General features: G+C 41.0%; 1 protein-coding gene across 32 annotated transcripts in view; it reads right to left on the reverse strand.

Moving 5' to 3' along the window:
- Nucleotides 1-24,142, reverse strand: part of LOC105483059 (fragile histidine triad diadenosine triphosphatase) — a 1,492,666-nt gene that overhangs the window by 993,382 nt on the left and 475,142 nt on the right. The window lies entirely within an intron of this gene.

Genomic DNA, 24,142 nt, shown 5'->3' on the forward strand with positions numbered 1-24,142 from the left:
ACATGGAACCCAAAGGAAATTGCAGTGAGAACACAAAGATTCTAGGATACTGCGAGCTACAGAAGGAATGGTCCGGTGGTTAAGACAAAACACAACTCAAACTTATTAGAGCTGTCCATAGTCAGCAATGGTGATCTTCTTGCTGGTTTTGCCATTCCTGGACCCAAAGTGCTCCATGGCCTCCATAATATTCATGCCTTCACCATGCCAAAGACCACTTGCTTGCCATCCAACCACTCAGTCTTGGCAGGGCAGATGAAAAACTGGGAACCATTTGCGTTGGGTCCAGCATTTGCCATGGGCAAGATGCCAGGACCTGTATGCTTCAGGAGGAAGTTCTCCTCATCAAATTTCTCCCTGTAGATGGACTTACCACCAGTGCCATTATGGCATGTGAAGTCACCACCCTGACATACAAACCCTGTAATAATTCTGTGAAAGCAGGAACCCTTATACCCAAATCCTTTCTCTCCAGTGCTCAGAGCATGAAAGTTTTCTGCTGTCTTTGGAAGCTTGTCTGCAAACAGCTCGAAGAAGACGTGGCCCAAGGGCTTGCTGTCGATGGCGATGTGGAAGTACATGGTGGGGTTGACCGTGGCTCAGTACAGGGCTCCTGGCAGTGTCGGTATCTGCAAAGCCTGCTTTTTTTTTTTTTTTTTTTTTTGACGGACAGAGTCTCACTCTGTCACCCAGGCTGGAGTGCAGTGGCGCAATCTCGGCTCACTGCAATCTCCGCCTTCTAGGTTCAAGTGATTCTCCTGCCTCAGTCTCTGGAGTAGCTGGGACTACAGATGCAAGCTACCACACCTGGCTAATTTCTTTTGTATTTTTAGTAGAGATGGGGTTTTGCCACGTTGGCCAGGTCTCAAACTCCTGACCTCAGGTGATCGGCCCACCTTGGCATCCCAAAGTGCTGGGCTTACAGGCGTGAGCCACCATGCCTGGCCTGATTGCATATGAAATGCACTATTTCCCCATCCTATCTCACCCCCATCTTTTTTTAACAAAGACTTCTGAAAATGTATTCTTCATCTTTCAAACTTTGCTGGACAAGTTTTTATGAATAGTCTCAATAGCGCAAGCATGATGCTAGATAGCAATTAACCTTTGACCTTAGTGTTGGGAGACTGCAGGGAGAGGTGAAGACTGCAGCAAACCACTCGTGTATCCTGGCAATCGCTACTCACTCTCAGCCATTTCTTGCCAACTAGGAATTCAGGCAGAATGTTGTGAGATCTTTCGGTTATTATAGAAAAGTAAGAAAACCTGCATTTGATATGAAACTTCCAGATTTTCTAGTATTTTCTAATTTTTGCTGGAAATCTTTTATTGTTCCAATGTATTTTATTTCTATATTCCTGTGTAGCACACATCTGGTTTTTGTTTGTGTAGTTTTTGTTTTGTTTTGTTTTTAGGCCAGTGAGCTGATGGATCGAGTCCTCTGGGTTATGTCATTCCTTGGTCAGTAGCTTTTAGTCTTTTTCACCACTACCTCAACCAACCATCCTTTCCACCTCAACCAACCATCCTTTCCACCAACCCATGCCCATCACTTCCTTTCAGACATTGCTGAAGAAACTATTTCTCCATAGAATTTTCCCTAGATCACTCTATCCTTCATTTCTCATTACCAAACTGTTTTACTTCTTTAGCCTTTAATAGGTGTGCTCTGTGGTCCATTGGTGAGCCCTTTATCTCTTTCTCTAATTACACCTTGCCTATAAATTTCTAATGCCGAGGACCCTTGGTCTCCTGCCACCTTCACATTCTCTTAGCAGAATGTTGCACACCCAGCAGGCAGTACATGTATACTTTGAATAAATATTTTATATGCCTAGTCTTGCTAGGATAGAAGTTTTTATTCTATACTTGATGCATTTCTGGATCAAAATATTAAGTCTAAGTCAAGTCTCCATAGTTAAGGTAATCTTGGGGATTAAAACACTTAGCTGGACTGGCAACACAAAACACTTCATCTGAACAATGAAAGAAGAAGCCATCTGTTGGTCTGAAGTATCAAATCATCTGTCCCAATCCTGCAAACTTTCAGCATTGGGACTTCCTTTCAAGACATAGGCAGGGATGGGAAATATACAATGCAGGTGCCATCGTTTCACTCTCCTAGGCCTGTGACAGACATCATTAAGTGATCACAACACTCCTTTCTTCTAAGGCTGAATGCAACCTTAGAAACCATTTTAACATAGTATCCTAGATGTATCATGTCCATCTTGTTCATTTCTATTAAGAAATAGAGTTGGCATGTGAGCTGAAGATCCTATTACATGAAGGTACACATACAATTTATTATTGAAAAGCCAGAGAACAACATACAACTGCTGCTGCATCTCAGTCTCTCTATATTTTATTTTAATTTATTTATTGTTTTGAGACATGGTCTCGCTTTGTTGGCCAGGCTGGAGTGCAGTGGTACCAACAAAGCTTACTGCAACCTCTGCCTCCGAGGCTCAAGAGATCCTCTCACCTCAGCCCCCAAAAAGCTGGGGCCACGGGCGTGGCACCACCGGCATCTCGCCATGTTATCAAGGTCTCAAACTTCTGAGCTCAAGCAATCCACTCACCTTGGCCTCCCAAAGTGCTGGGATTACAGGTGTGAGCCATCCCACCTGGCCTCAATCTCTGTATCCTATTTTAGAGGATACATAACTTAGAATGGGAAAAGTTGTCTCTAAAGTTGACCAGTCAAGGAGAAACAATATTTCCACTTTAATGACTATGCCAGACTTGCCTTACCCAGTAAGTTTTAATCCTATAAGAAAGATTTGCTATGTGATGAGGCTGCTTTTGTTGCACTTTGTAAAACATACTGAAATATACAAACTGTACATGACTTTGCAGGGATTGCTGATTTAAATAAATAAATTGTTATAATTGTAGTTATAGTTTTAGTCAAGGGGCCATTTCATTTCTCAAACTCTGAGCCAAAGCAATTAGGAACAACTCAGACACAAAATGATCAGCATTAAGAATTACAATGAAAAGCCAATTACCTTTAACTATAAGAAACCTTATTTGCATGTATTAAAACAAATGATCTCTCAGTACTGGAGAAAATAAACATGGATTGGTTGATTAATCCTTCACTTGTAAGAGACCAAAAATTACTTTTCAGAGAGCCTGTATCTTTTCTAAATTTACAGACAACAAGAAACCAGTAAGTGATAAATGATCAAAGCCCAAGGAAAAAACTACATAGCACATTGGACATCTATGAGTTTCACTTGCCCTAGCATGCGTTCCTCATGGTGCTGGTACCATCATCCTCACTTTCCTCTGGGGAATCCCCTTCTCCAGCTCTCACTTCAGATGGTGTAGATGGAGCTAACTTCACTCCCCACTGAGAATGAGCAAATGACCAATCAATATATTTCACCAATCAATGATTCAGGGAATCAATCATTAATTCAAGTCAGTCCAATACTACTCAATGCTAAGATTTGAGAACTACGGAAGGAAGTATTGAGAAAGGGAATAATTTAAAAAAAAAAAAAATCTTGCTGGCATTCTGAGCTGGTAAGACAAAACTCTGAGCTTCTAGTAGCCATCTAACTGCTACAAAGTGAGACCATGCCTATGCATGACACCAACCCAATTGAAAGAGAACTAAGAGATGATAGAGACATATTTTTGATGCCATCTTTGAGAAGCTGCATCCAATCATTCTGGAGGCAAAAAGCTCTTAACTTTACAGAGAGGCAAACCAAAATCTTCTTACTTTCATTAAGCCACAGTTAGAGCTGCGTTTCTGTCATTTGCAAATAAAAAAGTTAAGACTAAATGCAAATCGCTTAAGCTTATTTTATTACTAGGTACTCAATGTCTATGCTTTTGCATAGCTAAGTGAGAGAACTTAAATTCCAATACTGATGGGCTATTACCTCTTGCAGGTACCCTAATAAGTCTTGTTTCCTCTCAGTGTCATTGTTTCCTCATTTATAAAATGGAGATTAAAAATGGTAGCTCACAAACAAGAAATACGAATGGCCTATAATCACATGAAAAGATATTGAACATCATTAGTCAAGAAGGAAATGCAAATCAGCTCTTCAATGATACCACTTCACACTCACTAGAATGGCTATGATCAAAAAGATAGGCAATAACAAGTGTTTTCTAGGCTGTGGAGAAATTTGAAGTCTCATATTGGCAAGTGGGAATATAAAATGGTGCTTCAAAAAGCATCTGGCGGTTCCTTAAAAAGTTAAACATAGAGTTACCATGTGACCCAGCAATTCTACTCCTAGGTATATACCCCTGAGGAAATGAATATACAAATACATACACACACAAAAAAAATACAAAAGTCCATAACCACATTATTCTTTACAGCCAAAATGTGGGTGAAAAAACCTTAAATTTCCATTTACTAATGAATGGATAAACAAAATGTGGCATATCCACATAATGGGCATCATTTGGCAATAAAAAGAAATGACGTTCTGTTACATCTCACATGCAGATGAGTCTTGAAAACATTATGCTATGTGAGAGAAGCTAGTCACAAAAGACCACACATCATATGATTCCACTTATGTGAAATGTCCAGTATAGGCAAATTCACAGAGACAGCAAATAGATCGGCAGTCACCAGGACATAGGAGGAGAGGAAGGACAGTGACTGCTAATGGCTAGGGGTTTCTTTTCAGAGTGATGAAAATGTTCTGGAATTAGATAGTGGTAATGGCTACTCAACTTTGTATTTATACTAAAACCACCAAGTTTCACATTATGAGAGGATAAACATTGTGGTATGTGAATTATTTCAATAAGAAAAATATCTTATAGAAAAAAAATGGTAGCCTATTCTGATTCTCTCACATGACCATTATAAGAAATCCATAATGATAACAATATTAAAGTGACCACTCTTGAAGGAGCCTAAGGGAAAACAATCCATACAAATGCAAAGGCCTATTGTTTTTAAAGCCTCAGCAAGTGCTAAGAGAATGGGAAAAGAAAATTACCAAATAGATTTTCCCAGATCACTTAGCTTCCTTTATATCCAGCAATGGTCAACAAATATATAGCAGGCATCTATAAAAGCTATTTGGAGACCTCTGGAGGTTAACAGCATGCAACATGTTGTCACTGCCCCAGCCTGGCCAGGAATATTATTTACGCCACCCTTTCACAGCTGTATCAGTCTCCCATTAAACATTCAGAGCCTCCTTGTTAATAAACTACATTATGAGCCGGATGCATTGTCTGGATAAACTGCATTGTCCAAAACACTGCCCCATTATTACAGAAAATGCAGAATGTAATTAGTATTCTTCTTTGCATAAGCTGCAGCTTCCAAAAATGGTGCCATATTATAAAGCCTTAATTAATAAACAAGAGTTGGGCCATGACCAGTTACACTTATCTGAATTTTATATTGTGAAGAAAGGCCACTGTTCAAATTCCGTTTACAAATATCTAAATTCTGGCTAGCCTACATGAAGATAGTCTAAACAGAAAGCCTGAGAATTCTGTGTTGCTAATAGCATTGTGTTGGTACACCAACAATAGCAAGCCATTAACTGCTGGGACATAAACCATCCTGAGAAATGCTCAGAGTGGAAGGATGATAACATTGTATTTCAGCTGTATTATATGGTGCAATTCTTCTATTTGTTCATATGCATTTCCTGTTTAATAGATGGAGGAACCAGGGTGGCTTTTCATATCTCTGTGAAGCCTTAAATGTGGGGGAGAAAAGTGAGCTGGCAAAAAAACAAAAAGGATAAGTATGAGGTGTTGTGGGGTGAGAGCAGGGTTACATCACAATGGAATGTAAGTACACAGTTCCTTTCTCCATTTCCAGCTGGTTTTTATTGATTTTCCCCTAACCTAACCCCAAAACAAAGCCATTTACATAAGTCATGAGCATTGAAATAATATTTGGGACCATAATATTGAGCATAATTTATGAACCTCAGCTAAAAGAGCATTTGCATTAAACTGCACTCACCTGATTAAAATCCATCAACTCTAGCACCTTGCGAATTGTTGAGCACCTGTTAAGCTCGGCTGCGGGACTCTGCATACTCAGGCAGATCATAATCAGAAGGCAGCAAGGAGTCAGGCGGGGAAAGGAAAGGGAGGAGGAGAACATGTGATGTGTGTTGAAAAGCAGATCGCATGAAAGACCGCCAGTGCTCAAATCTGAAGAGTCCTAAGCCTACTGCAAACACAGAGCTGTGCGAACATGATAATTCTTTCAACAAAGTCCATAATATGGCTTACAGGGCCCTGTGAAAACAAGGTGGATGAGATAGTGTTACAGTTCAGCGAAGAGTGACTGGCCCAGCAACGGAATGTAGCATACACAGGAGGCTACAATGGTCCCTGCCTCAGCAGAGTGAGCAAGAGCTCAGGGAGTCCAGGCCGAGGGACTTTCTGCAGCCTAAACAAGCCATCTTAGATCACTGCCCTTTCCATCAGCTCCAGGTACCAAGCACGGGCTCAGAGTCCTATCTGTCTCAGAAGGACCTGCTTTACCGTGACCACAAGGATGGCATTTGAATCAGTAACAGGCTGTCAGAGGCCACCTTGATGCATTTGAAGAAGAGCTATCCCAGAGATATTGGTTCAAGTTCTTGATCTGTACCACCTAGCTGTGTGGTCATGGACAAGCAGTCTAGCTCATCTGACCAAGTGGATGCAGATAATAAACACATGTGAAATGAATGAATGAGAGAATAAGACCTCTAAAGCAGAATTTCTCTCCCCAGTGATTCAGACAGAAGACAAGGAAATACTGAGTAGAAGAGGATGGTTCCCCAGCAAAGGCCCCACCCTTAAGTCTGGAGGCCTGTGGTCCTAAGTAAGAACAGGCATTTCTGTTTTTGCACCCAAATGGTTGCCTTCTGGCATACCACACTCCCTAATCCTGTACCCATATAAATTCTGAACCCCAGGCTCCAGGAGCAGACAAGAAGAGGCAAAAAGCAGACGAATGGTGCAACAGAGAAAGAGAGAAAAGAAGGAATGTCTGAATGCTGAGAGGAACTCAGCTGCGGGCAGTCAGAGAGGATTTTGGCCGTTGAACAGTCAAAACTCCAGGGGAAGATCATCTTCCCATTCCATCCCCCAGCCAGCTCCCCATCCATCCCACTGAAAGCCACTTCCACCACTCAATAAAACCTCTGCATTCATCCTTCAAGCCTGTGTGTGACCCAATTCTTTTAGGATGCTGGACAAGAGCTTGGGATACAGAAAGCTGTCACACTGGCCCTCTGCCCTTGCAGAAAGGCAGAGGGAGCACTGAGCTAGTTAACACTTAAGCTATCTGTGGATGGCAGAGCTAAAAGAGCATTGTAACACTATGGCCACAGGCACCCACCCCTAGACACTACGATGGGGCTGGAGCCCAAAGCACTCGCTCTTGCTCCTGCACCTGCCCATCTGTGTACTCCCTCTCCCAAACCCACAAGGGGTTTGAGCTCATGGTGGTTGAACAGAGAGCCGCACCCCTGTCGTATGCCCCATGAGTGGGGCCAGGGAATTCTCCTGTTTCATCAACACCATTGACATTTGAGGTGCGATAATTCTTTATTGTTGAGGCTGTCCTGTGCATTGTAGGATGTTCATCCCTGGCCTCTACCTACAAGATGATAGTAGCACACATATTCCCTCAATTATAAAAACCAAAAAGTCTCCAGACATTGCCAAATGTCTCCCATGAGCCAAAATTATTCCCAGTTGAGAATCTCTAAGGTGTCCTTCAGAATATACATTCCAGGATCTAAATCAATGAGCCATATACCCAGAGAGTGCCTCCTAATTATTAGGGAAACTTACACAGGTACCTTCAGTATCACTGGAAATTCATTAAGACAAAAATTTTACTGAGCACCTATTATCTGCTACATAGAAAGATACTGTTCCTGCTCCTGAGAAGCTCACAAGTTTTAGTGGAAAGTGGCATTTTACACTCCACATCAAAGAAAAGAGAAATGTTTCCATAACCATCTTTCCAATAAATAATAGAATATCCTTCTATCTGATTAGAAAGGTGAACTGTAAAGACAGGCAAGGATCAGAGCATATCTCTTGGCTGTTAAAATAATACTACATGTATCAAAGTTGCTGACATTTGATAAGGTGAATTTTTGGTAATTTTGACTCATTTTAGAGGTTTGCTACAGTTGTTTATTGCTGGGTGCAGGCAGTCTCAGACTCAAAGGACAATCTTACGAAGTGGTTTAGCCTAAGAGCATAAGCCAAAAGAAAGAGCTCTGGAATGAAACTGCCTGATTTTAAATCTGGATTCTGCCATTTACTTGTTATGTGACCCTTGGCAATTCATTAACCACTTCAATCCTCAAGTCCTTCTCTATGAAAAGGAGATAATCATTGTACCTACCTCACAGATTTGTTAAAAGGGTTAAACAATTTACGTAAAGTGCTGAACACAATGCCTCCCACAAAGCAAAAACTGTAAGAACAATAGCTGTTATCATTGTTATTGATATTGCTGCCTCCCTATTTTATTATGATCTTTTTATTGTAGTAAAATACATGTAATATAAAACGTGCCAATTCAATCATCTTTCAGTCTACAGTTCAGTGGCATTAGGTACATTCACATTATTTTGCAACCATTACTATCACCCATCTCTAGAACAGCTTTTATTTTCCCCAATTGAAATTTCTCATTCCTCCCTTCACCAGGGTTGTTCTCTTAAACCAGTCCTTAGCCAGCAAAATACCTTCTAAGGAAATGAGGACAGAGCTTTTGTAAATGAGACTAAAGGCAATTCAAACCCAGGTACCCTGGAAACTGAATAGAGATAGTGCTTAAAATGGCCATTTGGGCCACTTGGGGTTATGTTGATGAGTTTAGTCACCATCAGTCAACTCCTCGGAGTAACATTCTAAGTGGGTTTTTGTTTTGTTTTGTTTTTTGTTTTGAGGCAAATGGTTCCTGGCTCTGTGGCCTTCCCATCTTACCACCACAGAAGCATTCACTGTACTCCTCTATCAATATTAAACCAGGAAAGATGTCCAGGGACATATATACTTTGGTACCCTAGAATTAATGGGAAAAGACAAGTTGCTGGGTCTAAACTATCAAAGTCACATACTTTTTAACAGAAAATGAACAAACCTCCTCCCTTCAAGAATCCGCATGTTTTTGCAAGAGCATTCTGGGGTGGGAGGAAAACCTTCTGATTTATAGCCAGTTCCTCAAAATAGCTAAAGAGTTCCTAATTTCACCTCAAACCTCTGTTTCAGCACCTACTGTGTTGTGCCAAGTTATTTCTCATCCACTATCACTTTTGACAGTGGATCTGATGCTATTGCAGTTGAGTTTAAGGAGTTTGTAGACAGGAACCCTATCTGAGCTGTCAGCACGTTGCCTGATCATCTTCAGCAAGTGGTCCGGCAGAAGCACGCAGGTAAGGATGCCCTGAAGCAGGCTGCCAAATAAACTGACCAATGAGAGAGGTATTTTGTACTCCACAGCTGAAGCCAATTCTGCTGGGACATCCCAAGACAGACTCCACTCGGACTCAACTGATAATACACACTTTACATCTGTCACTATCTGCCCAGGCATATTGACTTTGTAACATCCCCCAGGCACTTCAAGTCCACTTTCGACTCTATGACTTTTGCCTGTGGTCACTTTGCCTGAATGCCCTTTCTTTTTCTCCTTCTTATCCATTCATTAGGATCTAGCGAAATGTACCTCCTTTGAAAAGCACTTTCTGTAGCCCCCAGGCAGAAGCGGGGATGGCTGTGTTGAACCAGAAAAAGCAACCATTGAAATCTCCAAACTGAATCTGTACTTTGATTTATTTCAAAGGATGTGGTATGATGTATGGTATAATATATGGCAACGTTTTCCAAGTCTGACTGTACATCACAGTGACCTGGGGGACTTTTGAAAAATAGATTCCCAGGCTCCCCTCCAGTTGAGACAGCAGGTCAGAAGATTGCAACTCAGGAAGCTTTGCTTAATGTTTAGAAGTTTCCCAAGATATTCTGAGGCAGGAACAGTACTTGAAACAATAGTCAGACATTGCTACTTACCAGCTGTGTGATTTGGGGCACTCTGAGCTTGTTTCCTCATCTGTAATATTGGGGGGAAGTAGGGGAGTGTCACAAGGTCTTAGAAAGGACCAAATGAGGGAATGAGTGCAAAATTCTTAAATGATGCCTCAGTAAGTCAAATTATTGATGCTAATTACAATGAATTTCCTTAAAAAGCTACTTTCCACCTCCAATAGTCCAGCTTGCAAAACCTTCCTCTATCAGAGAAAAATTTAGCGAAAGAGTAAATGGGCTTCCCACCAGGATGATAGCCTGGGAAAATCGAGAGACATTGAGACATGGCCCACACAGAAAGCAGGGAAAGAGCATGTAATTCCGTTTTTCTGAAGGTCTGTATTCTTCATTCCTATTGTCCATTTCTCCTGATTAAGTCTCTCCCAATAGCTGAGATCATTAACAAATATAAGCCCATCAAATGGTAGCTATTGTAGAGAGCTACCCCACTTTGTAAAATTAGGCTTTTGTGTCTCTCATGGAATAATGTTCTAACACTTCAATACCTGTAATAAAGTATTTGCACCACAAGAAAAATGTATTTCATGACCAGCAGGCTACAACCAGCATTCTGCTTTTAGGAACCCATGCGTTTGACAGTATTCTCAGTTGGTAATGAGTCACCACTTTTGCTTTTAGTTAAGGACACCAAACAATGACTCTGAACCTCAGCTCAGACTGCCCCTGAGTCCTCGGGAGATGCCTAAATATGGACTGTTGATATCCTTAAGGATGTCAAATAACAGTATACCGTGACAATCACAACTTACCGAAGGCCCCTGCAGAGTAGTGCTTCATAAAGAGATGGAGACGGAAAAGTAGGAACGTGTTTTCACTGCTATGCAGAAGGAAAAGAATATCTACTGATCATATTCATCCTTTCAAAGGTCTGCCCTGAAGGCAACTTGACAACACCCAGGCTTGGTTCTTCCTTTTGGAAGAGCTAACACTAGCAGGGTTCGCCATTGCTCCCTCTGGCAGGAATCAGCAGAACAGAGTGTGAGGCACTGTGGCATTAGGATTGCAAACCCTGGCTTCGGAGACAGTGCTACTTGAATCAGAATCTACACTGCAGCTGGGCAACTGGCTGGGGTCACATTTTTAGGCTCTGAGCTGCTTTCTCTATTTGCAAAATGAGAATACACAGCTTCTAAGGTCATAATGAAGATCTAGTTATATATAAAGCACTTAACATGTGCCCAGTAAAAAGTAGTTGATCTAATTATTGTTGTAGTTTATTGTCATTAATATCAAGGGAATGACAGCATAGTGAGTCTCCTAGGGATGCAGGTCAATAGATGTTGAACTGCTATTTTGCAGCAAGTACTGTGCTAGGTCCTGGGTAATACCAGAGCAAACAAGATCAACACAGTCTGCACCTTCATGAAGTTTATGGTCTAGTTCAGAGGTAGGAAAAATGTGTTTTGTTTGGCCTGCACCTTGTGTAGAAACACAAAACATAGAGCAAGCATTTTAAAATTGGATGACTTCACACCAAAGTCTAGATTTCTGGCTTCTCTTTGAAAACATCAGAAATTCTGACAGGAAGGGAGATTTCTGTCCACATGCCAAGCCTTCTAAGTCCCAAAGCAACAACCTTCCGCTGGAGAGTGGCCTGCTGGCTCTTCTCATTAAGAAAAAACTCCCTCTGGCTACACATGATGAGGGACCTGGAGGAATTAAGAGAGATGAGGCAGCTGAGGACACAGGTTCAGGGGACCAGAACTGAAGCAAGGAAGGAGAAAGGAGACTCAGCACTGGTTCTTTTTCACCGGGTTTATTTGTCTGTCAGTTCAGCTTGCTTTGTTTGGCTGGACACAGAAAACCCTGGAGGAGAATTCTGATTCCAACTTGCTCTTTGCACAGTTAATTATTTGGAGCTCCCAGAAGGTTGGAGAGAACAATGACTTCCCCTGCAGTGGCAGCTGGGCTAGCTTAGTTCCCTTTTCTGCCCCAAGGGGTCAGAACCCAAGGAAGGGGAGCTATTTGTTTTGGCCTTAAACCAAATCTGCCTAGAGACACAGAGAGATGCTCTGACCTGAGACCACAAAAGTTACTATTTCAATGCCTACTAAAGCTCCTCTCTCTTGCCTTCCATAGCAGGCTGTTGACCAAAAACATGCATTTCCCCTGTGCAAACTGTTTACTTCTCTCCTTTGCAAATTGGAAATAATGTAAAAACAAAAAAAAAAAGAAAGAAAAAAAAAAACATAAGCACAAGAACTCCACCTCTCCTTGCAAATAAGATATTTCATGTTTCCTTAGGCAGATAGCATGCAGACAAGTAGGGGAACTAATTGGGATGGATCAGTGAAAACAACGAAAGCTCATTTATACACAACTTGCTAGTAAGTGTCCACAACTTTGTTCTAATAGGGGATCCATGACAAGTCCCTCAAAAACAGGGAAACAGGAGAGAATAATTTACACTTTATAGTTGTGAGCCCTGTAACAGTGCAACAACCTTCCTGCAGTCCCAGAGAGATTGTTCCCACATCTAACCAAAACCATTACCATCAATGGTGTCCTGCATTTTGAACCGTTGTTAATGAAGACTTGCCTGACCCAATACAGAGTGAAATGGGTGCAGTTGCTGCTACAGGCTGCCTTCTAGCCTTCCTGCATCTGAATACGTTTTCTCCGTTGGCTGTTCTGATAGAGATTCATCTGGAATTCTTAACTAGATAAATCCCTCAATGACAAGGTAAGGCCCATCTTCTGATTAAACTTGTATTGAATTTATTTATTCAGCCAATCATGTAATCCATATTTATTAAGTACCTTTTAAGCACCAAGCATTGTGCTGAGTGATGGTGATATCAAGGTGAGTCAAAACAATCATAGTCCCTGTCCTTAAGAAGCCCAGAGGGGCTGGGCGCAGTGGCTCGCACCTGTAATTCCAGCTTTTAGGGAGGCAGAGGCAGGAGGATAGCATGAGCCCAGGAGTTTGAGACCTGCCTGGGCAATATAGTGAGACCCCATTTTCCACAAAAGGGGGGAAAAAGCAAGTCCAGAGAAAAGGAAGCTACTAATCAAAATATCTCACAAATATAAAACTGACCCTCTGAAAGGTGTATAAGAAGTATTTTGGTACTAGGAGGATCTATTACAAAGATTTAGTCTAGATATGGGTGGCAGATAATTTGTCTCAGAAGAAACAGTACTTGAGCTGACATTTAAACCAGGGGAAAAGCATCATAGGCAGTGGGAATCAAACACGCAAAGGCCTTGCAGTGAGGCTGAGCAGTGAACATAAGGACTGAATAAAGTCCAGTGAGACTGGCGTGGAGAATGCAAGGAATAAAGTGATGAAGATGGAGAGTTGGTAGGGACCGTGCAAGGCCTTGTGGAACACTTCAAAGATTTCCAGCAACATAAAGCCATTTAAAGATGTTTAAGCAGGGTATAATGGCGGTAGTTGATGTGGTCAGATTTATGCTTTGAAAAAAAATAGATTAGAGTTGGCATTTTGGGGAGATACAGAGTAGATCCAGATAGATCCAGGTAGACCAGGTAATCTAGATCTCCTAGGTCACAGGTGTCTAGGAGGGGATGGTAATTTGGACTTGGATGGTATGGTGCTACAGGTGATGTAGTCATATTGACGTATTCTAACAATATTTACTCTAGTACCAACCCAATGTACCAGAGTCATCCAATGGCCCAAGAGTGGTACTAACTGTAATTCCTGATTCAGTGAAGCTGAGTAAAGACATTTAGAAAGATCAAACTAAAAAGGATCTGAATGCGTCTGTACTCCCTCATCCCCAGCAGCATGGTACCACCACGTACTCTGAGTGATCGTAGCTCTATACTTGAATTGACAAATTCTGTGTAAGACTCCACAGGAAACCCATTAAATAGGCAGGGAAGAAAATGCTCACTGTTCAGCATTGACAAGAAAGATGATAACAAGCAAGTTTTCAGTCAAAGTGGGTAAAATGTTGAATTTCTACTCTAGTGTCATTAGCACTGCACCTGATTTTTTAAAACAATATTTTGGTTAATCAAAACTCTGGGTCAAACAACTGTTCCGCAGTGACAGCTCCTGTGGTCATCGATCTTTGTTATCGCCTGAAGCTGACATGGTCTCAGTCCACGGGAGAGTAAGCAGCAAAAGATAAATGTTTCTCTTCATTTCCCCCAAAGGGAGTTAAGTAATGAGTAATAAAAGGATCTAAATTATTCACATGGCTTTCCAGAAGTTTGTGATTCAAGATCTGGGAGAGATAATGGAAGAAGGTGGGGTGGAAAACATAATGCTGGATGACCACATTTATTTTGAAAATGAAAGGATGAGTTTCTGAGGTAGACCCAATTACCACACACAGGGCTTCAGGAGTGACAGCAGCGCCCTTTGGTTCCGCCACACAATGCTTCATTCATTCCTTACGTGTGTTCGGACGATCATTATTAACCTACAGTCACCTGAGAAAAGCTCAGTGTCTGCCAGTCAGTCACACTGGACTTTTGTGGAAATGGAGAAAGGAAGAGAGAGTAAGAGGGGAGGGATGGAGCAAGGGTACGGAGGGAATATGAGGAAAGCACAGGAGGGGCCAGAGGGTGTCAGCTGGTGGAGGAGAGAAAACGTTTTCTGTTTCTGTTTTACTTGTAGGGTGTAAGAAGAGACATCAGTGTGAAGATATGCCACTGGGTAGAGGCTGAGGGTTGTTTGTACGTTTGTTTTGTTAATAAATGTGGCCTGAATTAGATATATAGCTCTCCGTTTTAGTATATAAGAAATATAAGTAAAAGAGTTCAGCTATTTTGAAACTTCATTCTCTTGCAAAAAGGAGTTTCCTTGACAGTAATGCTCCAAGATTGAACCATGTACAGTCACTATTTATAAAAACTAGACATGCATTTATTGAACCTACCAGACGTAGGCACTGTAAGCAGGTACTATTAACAGTAGAAAGAACTGAAAAACCCTTCATGATTCAGCCTTAGCTTACCTTACTGGTTTTATCTCCTGTGAATTCTCTTTTAAAACTAAGATCACAGTTCTTTGGTTCTTGCAATTCACACACACAAAAAAACATGCTCTGCTTCCCCTCTGTGTATGTGAGCATTGTCTCTGCACTGAATGCCCTTCCTCCCTCATCTAGCAGCACTGCCCCTCTCTCCCTGGAATTGTCCAATTCCTGCCATTCCTTGGATCTGTTTAGACATTACTTCCTCAGGATGCCATCCTGAATTCTGAGCTGAGTCAGGTATCCCTTCTCAGGGCTCTCACTGAGCTTATCTCAACAGCAGTCTGGGTAGCATTCAATCATAATTAGAGAGTGTGCAAGCTTTCTGATGGCAGAGGCTAAGTCTTTATCATGTTTGTATCCCCAGCCCCTAGCACACCATGAGACGCAAAATGCCCAATAAATTTTTGCTCAATGAATAAAGAAATACAATACTTGATACCCAACTCCAAGGCACTTTCAGTGTAGTTAGTGAAGATAGAACATTTTGAAATATAACACAGCACAGGGCAATATGAAAGAAAATAAAAAATTAAATAAATGTGTTATAAGCAACAAAACAGGTATTTAGAGAAGGCAAAGATTACTTTTAGCTGGGGTGACAGGAGCAACAGAATCAATGACAATTCAATGTGTGTTCATGACACAAGTCCTGTGTTAGTTGTTTTCAATAACAACCCTGTAACTTGATAATATTATCCCCATTAACAAATGTGGAACACAAGGTTCAGAGAGGGTAAGTGATTTTTCAAGGTTACATAATCAGCAATGCCAATAAATATTGCTTCTCTTTGGGCTGTTGAAAGTAATATTACTGGGAGCACAACAGATGCCTAACGGGATACATAGAGATCTCTATGAGTCTGACACTAAACTGGAAAGTTTTTCTAGGTCATGATGTAGGCACTATCTCTATTTCATTAAAACCGAGGCTGAGAGGTAATGTATGTTGTCAAAGCCATACAACTAGTAGACAACAGAGATGGGATCAAAGGCATGTTGTCTCACTCAGGTACCATCTGACTCATGCCTTCCTGGACAGTACTGTGGGATGGAGGCCAATGGAGGAAGAGTTTTCAGGAGTGGATAGGATGAATGTAGTCAAAGGCAATGGGGACCAAGAAGAGGCCACTGAATTCTGAGTCCTCTGAGAGGACTTACCTCTCAGAAATAGTTGCAGTATAAGGTCTAAAATCAAGGCCCCAATATTTTGTGCTGCCTTGACATATGGAGAAATTCAGGAGGGCCTCAAATGACCTAATGGCAAGTTCCCCTCCTGATATCGTTTGGCTGTACCCCCACCCAAATCTCATCTTGAATTTTAACTCCCACAATTCCCACATGTTGTGGGAGGAACCCGGTAGGAGGTGATTGAATTACGGGAGCAAGTCTTTCCTGTGCTGTTCTCATGATTGTGAATCACTCTCACAAGATCTGATGGTTTTTAAAATGGGAGTTTCCCTGCACAAGGTCTCTCTTTGCCTGCTGCCCTCCATGTAAGATGTGATTTGCTCCTCCTTGCCTTCAGCCATGATCATGAGATCTCCCCAGCCATGTGGAATAGTAAGTCCAATAAACCTCTTTCTTTTGTAAATTATCCAGTCTCCGATATATCTTTATCAGCAGTGTGAAAACAGACTAATACACCTCCCAACTCTGCTCCTGCAAATAAGGTCCCTCAGCCAAACAACCCTCTCTATCATGGGAACCAGGCATGGTTCCTGCTTATTCGTCTCTTATTCCTGAGTAGTGGGTTTCATTTCCTGCCAGCCTGCAGAATTATTCAGACAAGCCAAAGCATACTCCCATAGAAACAGGGACAATCCCACCCCTCTTAATACTAAAGTCTTCTTCCCACAGCCCCTGATTGCTCAGTCTGTTCCCAAGTGCAACTCCCATATGGCCCTGTGTGGCACTCAGGGTCCTTCCTCCCTGGGCTGTGAGTATATGTGACTAACAAACTGCTGTCAATCTCACTGGTCCAGTGTTGTTCAGTCATCTCTATAACCCTAGGGTGGGACCCTTTCTCACCAACCAGGTAAATTGAGAGTGATTATAACAATAGAAGATACCAGAGTGTTTACTGTGGAAGTAACATGGGTGAAATGCTTCACTTTAATAACTACTGGCTTTATTACAATGAAGAAATCCAGGAAATGGATGACTACACTTTTCTAATTTTACATAGGAGGAAACTGAGAAACAGAGAGGTTTTCAATGGCTACTTAGAGTGAGACAGCACCAAATTATTTTCTCACTTTAATGTTGCATTTTTCTCAACTTTTTGACAAGATCCTTTCCAGATGCTTCTATAAGAATCACATATATCCAGTATTTACAGAAAGCCATTGCAAGCAATAAGGAAAATCCAAAAAGCAAAAAATGGGAAAAGGATAGGAATAGATAATTTCCAAAAGAAGAAATGGGAAGCCAAGGATGGCACAATGTCCAACCTCACTATCAGTCAAAGAAATTCAAACAAAAATTACAACGGATATTTTTGTACCTTTTTGATTGAGAAAGCTTTATTCTACCCACTGTTGGTGAGATTTTAAGGAATTGGAGATTCTCATACACAGATGGGATAAGTAGAAATTAGTATCTCTCTGAAAGGCAGGGTAGCAACTTTCTCAAAATCTTTAATGGTTGTATTTCATGAAAAAAATTCATTTGTAGGATTATATCTGAAGGAAACCACTTGTCAAATTCTTAAATGTATATGGATGAGAATGCTTATTCTACTGTTTCTTATAATAATAATAAAAAAAAAAACAGAAACAATCTAAATGCCCATCAAAAGGGGATAGGCTAAGTTGTGGTACACCTATAAAATAGAATACTATGCAGTCTTTTAAATGGAGAATGTAGATGTATATTTATCAACATAGGAAGATCATATTTGGTTTTAAAAACTAGATTATAAAGCTGCATGTGGAATAGTACACATACTATGTAAAATGTTTATAAAATTCTGTGTTTTTCTATGTACATGCATAATGAGACATTTGGTGGGAAATTTGCAAAGTTTTAGTATTCCATAGTCTTCAAATTTCTGGTGAGTCTTACTCTCTTCTTTAGTTTATCCCAAAGGCACATATCAGTAAGCAGGAGAAAAAAGGTTGTTTTTATTGGGGGTGGGGGAACACATTCAGAGGAATCAATAGGTCACCTCAAAAAGAAAGCATACTTCAGGAAGAAATTACACAAATTATACAACATACTTTCGTTTTGCACTTATTTTTTATTTCCCAACAAATAGATGTGAAATCCCAGAAAGGAGAGAATCAACCATGCACTCGATTTTTCACAGGGAGCTCGTGAAACTAAGGCTTCTGTGCAACAGCAGGGCCATGGAGTGGAAACGCGAAGGCGACTGGGGTCAGTAGGTGCTGGCCAGTCCCTCTCTGATTGAAAAGGACCTGTGAGGGGTGTCAAGTGATACGTCCTCTCCAAGTTCTCAACAATGGCTACTTTTCTGCATTTTATTTTGTGAACGATTCAAACCCACAACCCTGGATACATTCCACTTGTGGAGGGTTCCTCTTTGGACAGCAAATGCTGCTGTTTCCAAATCCAATCATGAGTGTTTGCTGTTGGAGCACTTGGTGTAAGGCATGTGTATCCTATAAAATATGTTTCTCAAAACTTAACTTTCTAAGAAATCAGTCACTGATTTATCTCCCAATTCTATCACCCAGAAGAAGGGAAAGATGCCAAAACAGATCCCACAGATAATTTCACTCCGAAAAACAGACATTTAATGCAGTTATTCTGAAAAAATACAAACTGTATTACGTCACTTTAGAAATTTCAAAATAGAGGTCTCTATGTATCCCGTTAGGCATCTGTCATGCTCCCAGTAATATTACTTTCGCCAGCCCAAAGAGAAGCAATATTTATTGGCCTACTAAGTCTTTAAGAATGCAAAACTTAACCCATCTGAAACTGGTTGTATTGTTGACTCCAGGGTTCCTTATATCAGAACAAATTCAGACATAAACTCTCGGACAGTTCTTGAATATTGCATGAAGGTGAGTTGCAGGCATTCATGCAACACAGCATTGTCTTTTAAAGCATTTTTATGAAGCAGATCCAAAGGCCGGCAAAACTTTCCTTCACCACAAAGGAAATCTAGGCTAAAGGGGAAAATAAGAAGTTTATGAACTATTAAAAAAAATAAAGCTGTAGAGTTAGGGAGTTATGGATTAGGTTCCGATCCATTAATTCTTTTATTCTCTGGCAGAGCTGGCTGAAGACGTGTGGCCCTCTGGTGGGTAACAGAAACATTCATGTCCAGAACAATCACAAAAAGGGAGAGAAATGGCTGACAGAGCAGAGGGCGGACCCACTCGTTTGGATGTTAATTTATACAGAAATCTGGAATTCAATAATCTCACATCACCCAGGTAAGGGAGTGAGCCACTCCCCAATTTCGTTTGGGAGTTCTATTACATTAAGCAGTATTCTGTTTGGCCAGACATGCCATTCTTCCCTTGAAGGAAATTAATTTCTTGATTCTTCCATCTGATACAATCCCAAGTTGGTGCTTTAAGTTTTCTCATGGCACTACTAGATGAAATAAACTCCGAAGTACCTCTTGTGGGAACTCACAAGATACAGATGAAAACAAAAGAAGAAAGTCAAATTGAAGAGGGTGAGGTCAGGGACAATTAGGTATTGAACTGCCTGCCCCCCCCACCCCGATACACGACACGTGTGATTTGTGAAGACGATTTTCTATCCTTAACTCTTCACTGAGTAGGGCTGCTTTACAATTTCCATAGGAAATTTATTTTTAAGCATGTAAGGCCTGTGAACAGGATAAATAAAAGATTACAAGGAAAAAAAAAAAAGCAGTGATTTCTGGTTGTTTAAAAGGCAACTCAACAAGCCTTTCCCAGCAAAAGGAAAAGGTCAGGATCAATAAAAGGGCATTTCCTTTGGGAGGAGATCTGTTTTCAATTTAACAAAAATAAATCCTTATGGTGGAGTCTTCTGAAGACCAAGGAAATATCAAGCTATACAAGCAATCTGGCCTTACCAGGAGAAGAAAACTTCTTCATTTGATATTCTCCAATAATATCAAAACAAAGTAAACTTTACCCAGTTTGCACTCTTCCTTGGCCCCCTGCCTGTTAGCGAAAGGCCAGTTAACCTGAAAAATAAAAACCAGCTCTTAAATGTAAAGATGATACTACTCATTGATGCAACGTTATCCTGATAGTGGCTTCTCAGAGATGTCATCTTAAGCGTGATCTCAACAGGGGCAATCTCACATATGAGTAGAGATCGGTTTAGAAAAATCCTGCAGGATATGGAGTGTCTTTGGTGACAGAAGGCATGCTCCTAAAGGTATCTGCAGGTCAAACTCATCATCTCTTACTCTTTTTATATTAGCCAGGCGTGGTGGCACACGCCTAAAATCCCAGCTATTGGGGAGGCTGAGGCAGGAGAATGGCTTGAACCCGGGAGGTAGAGGTTGTGGTGAGCTGAGATTGCGCCACTGCACTCCAGCCTGGGTGACAAGAGCGAAAATCCACCACAAAAAAAAAAAAAAAAAAATGTACCGGCTCAACTACTATGATGAGAAGCTTTTGGGAGATATTCAGTGGTAATGTCAGCCTTATTTTCTGTGGCAAATCTGAACCTTTGCTGCCATGGCACAGTTGTTTTCATACCCCTTCTACACTCATAGACACACACACAATTTTAACTGATGAATTCACAGAATTCATAAACCTGACAGTGTCCCATTGCTGGAACCTTAGTCATACCCATTCCTAGCTCTGGCTAACTATAACTTATCCATTTTACCTTCCTCTCAAGAGAGTATATTAGATTGCAAGGTTGCAAGGGAGTAAGAGTCTTAACCTTAAATCTCCTTTCATTTATGAGAAAAAAAGCAAATCATCTCCATCCTTCGGCCATTTAAATATTATTAGAGAAAACCTTGGTGGGATTCAGCATCAAAGTTATTCTCCTTTCTGGCATGACCTCCTCTCAGCACTTCTTCAAGTATATAAATCCTACCAATACCTCAAGGTCCATCTACTCTGTATTCTGAAAATCCTCCAATCTCCTCTCTCTGGAATCTACCAGGACTCTCAAACTCAAGTGTTTTCCAGCAGTCAGTAAAGTTAGTTGCATGCTGCAGGCCAATTTTCAGACATGTGTGTTTACTGGATGAGTGAGGGGGACACAACAACAGAAGAGAACACGTCCTCCCTGAAGGGGGCAGCAGCCAGTCAGCCCCATCCCATTGCTGTCAGGTGGGAATGCAGGCCCAAAGCTACCCAGCCTTCCAAAGTTTTAAGGTAAGTCAAAAATCTGCATTTTATGGATAATATCTCAACTTTAAATGTTGGCTCACTTAGGATGACAATGACTCTGTGATCTGCATTGGACCCATGGAACCACTAATTTGCAACCTCTGGTTTCTACAAAACATATGAATGATAAATGACTAATAAATGACACCCTTGTGCCATTTATCAGCAACTGTTTGGTTTCTCCCATCATCAGTCACATCAGTATTTCAGAGAGCCAAAAATAAATGTACAGGTTATAGGTAACAAAAATAAAGCAGGGCTTTAACTTTAATAATCTTTAATTTAGCTTATTTCAAGTTTCAAATAATATGTAAAGAGGGCCTGAGATATTTATATTTAGAAATTTGGGGACATTGGTTAAATAAGGTAAGAAACAATGAGCCAGACTCTGAAGTCCCAGCGAGGAGGGACTGTATCTTTGTTTTATTCGGTACCCATCAAGATTGCTAAGTATATAGGTTTGAATGGAACTGATTTGAATCATTTAAGGAACAAGGTTCCAGACAAACATTACATGCATTAGAAACTGAGTATTTCCTGATTAAACATATAGCACCCTTACATTTCCAAAGTGTCAGCAAAGCATTCTGTTCTTTGGTCAAATCTTGTAAAAGCCACTGACTCCTAAATATTTTTACTTTGTAATCTTCACCGTTCCAAGTTCATCTAAAAGAATAAAGAAAATACCTGGCACAGAGAATGCGTTCAAAGTGTATTAGTTAAATTTCACTAAAAAAATATAAGCAAAAGACAAAAAACTTCAATGCATCTTGATTCTGTGTGGAGAGAGCACCCTGTGGCTTGGGCTTCTTTTATCAAACACATACCCATACCTTTTTGTCAGATAAACTCATTTGGTTTTTCTTGTGTAATGGGGTGAGTATTGTACAAGGTTTCAATGCCTTTTTTTCCCAACTCAAATTGTCCCTTAGAGGCTCGAAGTACTAACAAAGTGCTTCACCACACAAAGTGCTGTCTACATTTGTCTGGCAAATACGATGCCAAACGAAAAGCCTGATGAGTCTGCAATTCGTCATGGGCACGATCAAGCTCCAGGCTGCTTCCACCAGAGAGCGAATTCAACATTATAAAGGGAAGTGTGGACAGGAAAGCCTTCCAGCAAGATTCTCAGAATATGGACATGAGATTCAAAGACTAATAAAACACGGGTTGGGGAGAGGGTATTGATGAAGAAGCAGCCGGGGAGGAAAAAAGGAGGATTTCAGCAGATTTTTGTATCGAAGAAAGTGATAGACACAGAGGAAAGAGAAGATTTATGTTACCACCTGTGATCCTAAAACAACTCTAGGAATTAGGCCACATTATCCTTGATTTTATAGAGGAGGAAAACGCGGAACAGAAAGGCTGAATAACTTGTCAGTCTTACCCAGCCAATTAGTGGCTTAACTGGAGTTTGGCCAGGTCTTTTTGTCTGTATAGCACAAACCTTGTGACCACACAGCACCAACTTCCAATAAGTCACCCAAAAAGTCAGCTGCAAGTAATTAGCTCTGCTGTGAAACTATGGACTGGGGAAAGGGCATTGTTCATTTGTTAGCTTAATTTTTGTTAAAGGCATACAAGACCAACCACAAAAAACAAAAACAAAACAAACAACAACAAAAATCAGCCAGAGCTGTAGAAAATCAGCTGTCATTAGTAAATATATTTTATTCAAATATGTATTCTTAATATATTTGAGATCTCCCAAATACTAAAGAGATAGAAATTTAGATATATTCAAGATAATCTTCAAGTAAGCTATTTTTTCACTATTGCATAAATGGGAAGATGTTTTCACTGAAAATAATGTTTGTTTACTCAATTACCCAATATTTATTGAGAAACCACCTGGGCCAGACATTGTTCTGAACCCTGAAGATCAGAGAGTGAACAAGATAAAGAAGGCCCAAGCCTGGAAGAAACTTACTTTGTTTTGTTTACAGTTCAGATTGAACAAAGCAACGGAGAGAGAGACAGAAAGAGAAGCCATTTATGGTTTGTGATAAATGCTGTGAAGGAAATATTTTCTGATAGAAAATGAATGGAAAACTTCCTTCAGACAAAGAGGACAGGAAGGGCCTCCTTAGGTGATGGTGTCTAAATGAGGAGTCAAGCATGTCGAGGGTTGAGGAAAGGGTGCTGCAGGCAGAGAGATAAGTGTACGCTAAGAGCCGGTGAGGACATTGCACTTAGCTCATCCTGGGAAGTGGCAGCCACTGTGAGATGGTGCAGTGACCACGGTGGACATGTGTAGCATAAGCTTCAGGGAAGAGGTGAGTAGAAACCAGCCAGCCCCTCATGGGTCTGGTATACCACTAGAGTGGGTTTGGATTTAATTGTAAGCACAATAGAAAACTGTTGAATGATTCAGTCTTCAACAAGGGGCCAACGTGAACAGATTGGTGGTTTTATTTTGGCTGCCATGTGAAGAATGGATGAGAAGGGACTCTCACAGAAGTGGAAGACTAGTCTGGAGTTTGGAAGATAGCACTTGGACGTCCTGCTGGATGCCTGCCATTACCCTCTGGATCTGCCCTCCACCCTTTCCTCGCCTGTTGCCTGCCTCAGAGGCTGGCTTATAAGAAGTACGGCCCAGGGCTCTCTGACTTCCAGTTAGTGCGGTCAATGGGAAACCCCAGCCAGAGGTCAGAAGAAGGGAGGAGAGAGAACTAAGGATATTATTTCCTCAGCACCCTCTCACCTCCAAGCAGAGTTTCTCACAGATTGGTTGTATCCCACCACCCAGGGCTGCTGGTCCAGCAGGTGGCCTCTGCCAAG

The sequence above is a fragment of the Macaca nemestrina genome, chromosome 2 (assembly GCF_043159975.1).
Source record: "Macaca nemestrina isolate mMacNem1 chromosome 2, mMacNem.hap1, whole genome shotgun sequence".
NCBI lineage: Eukaryota > Metazoa > Chordata > Mammalia > Primates > Cercopithecidae > Macaca > Macaca nemestrina.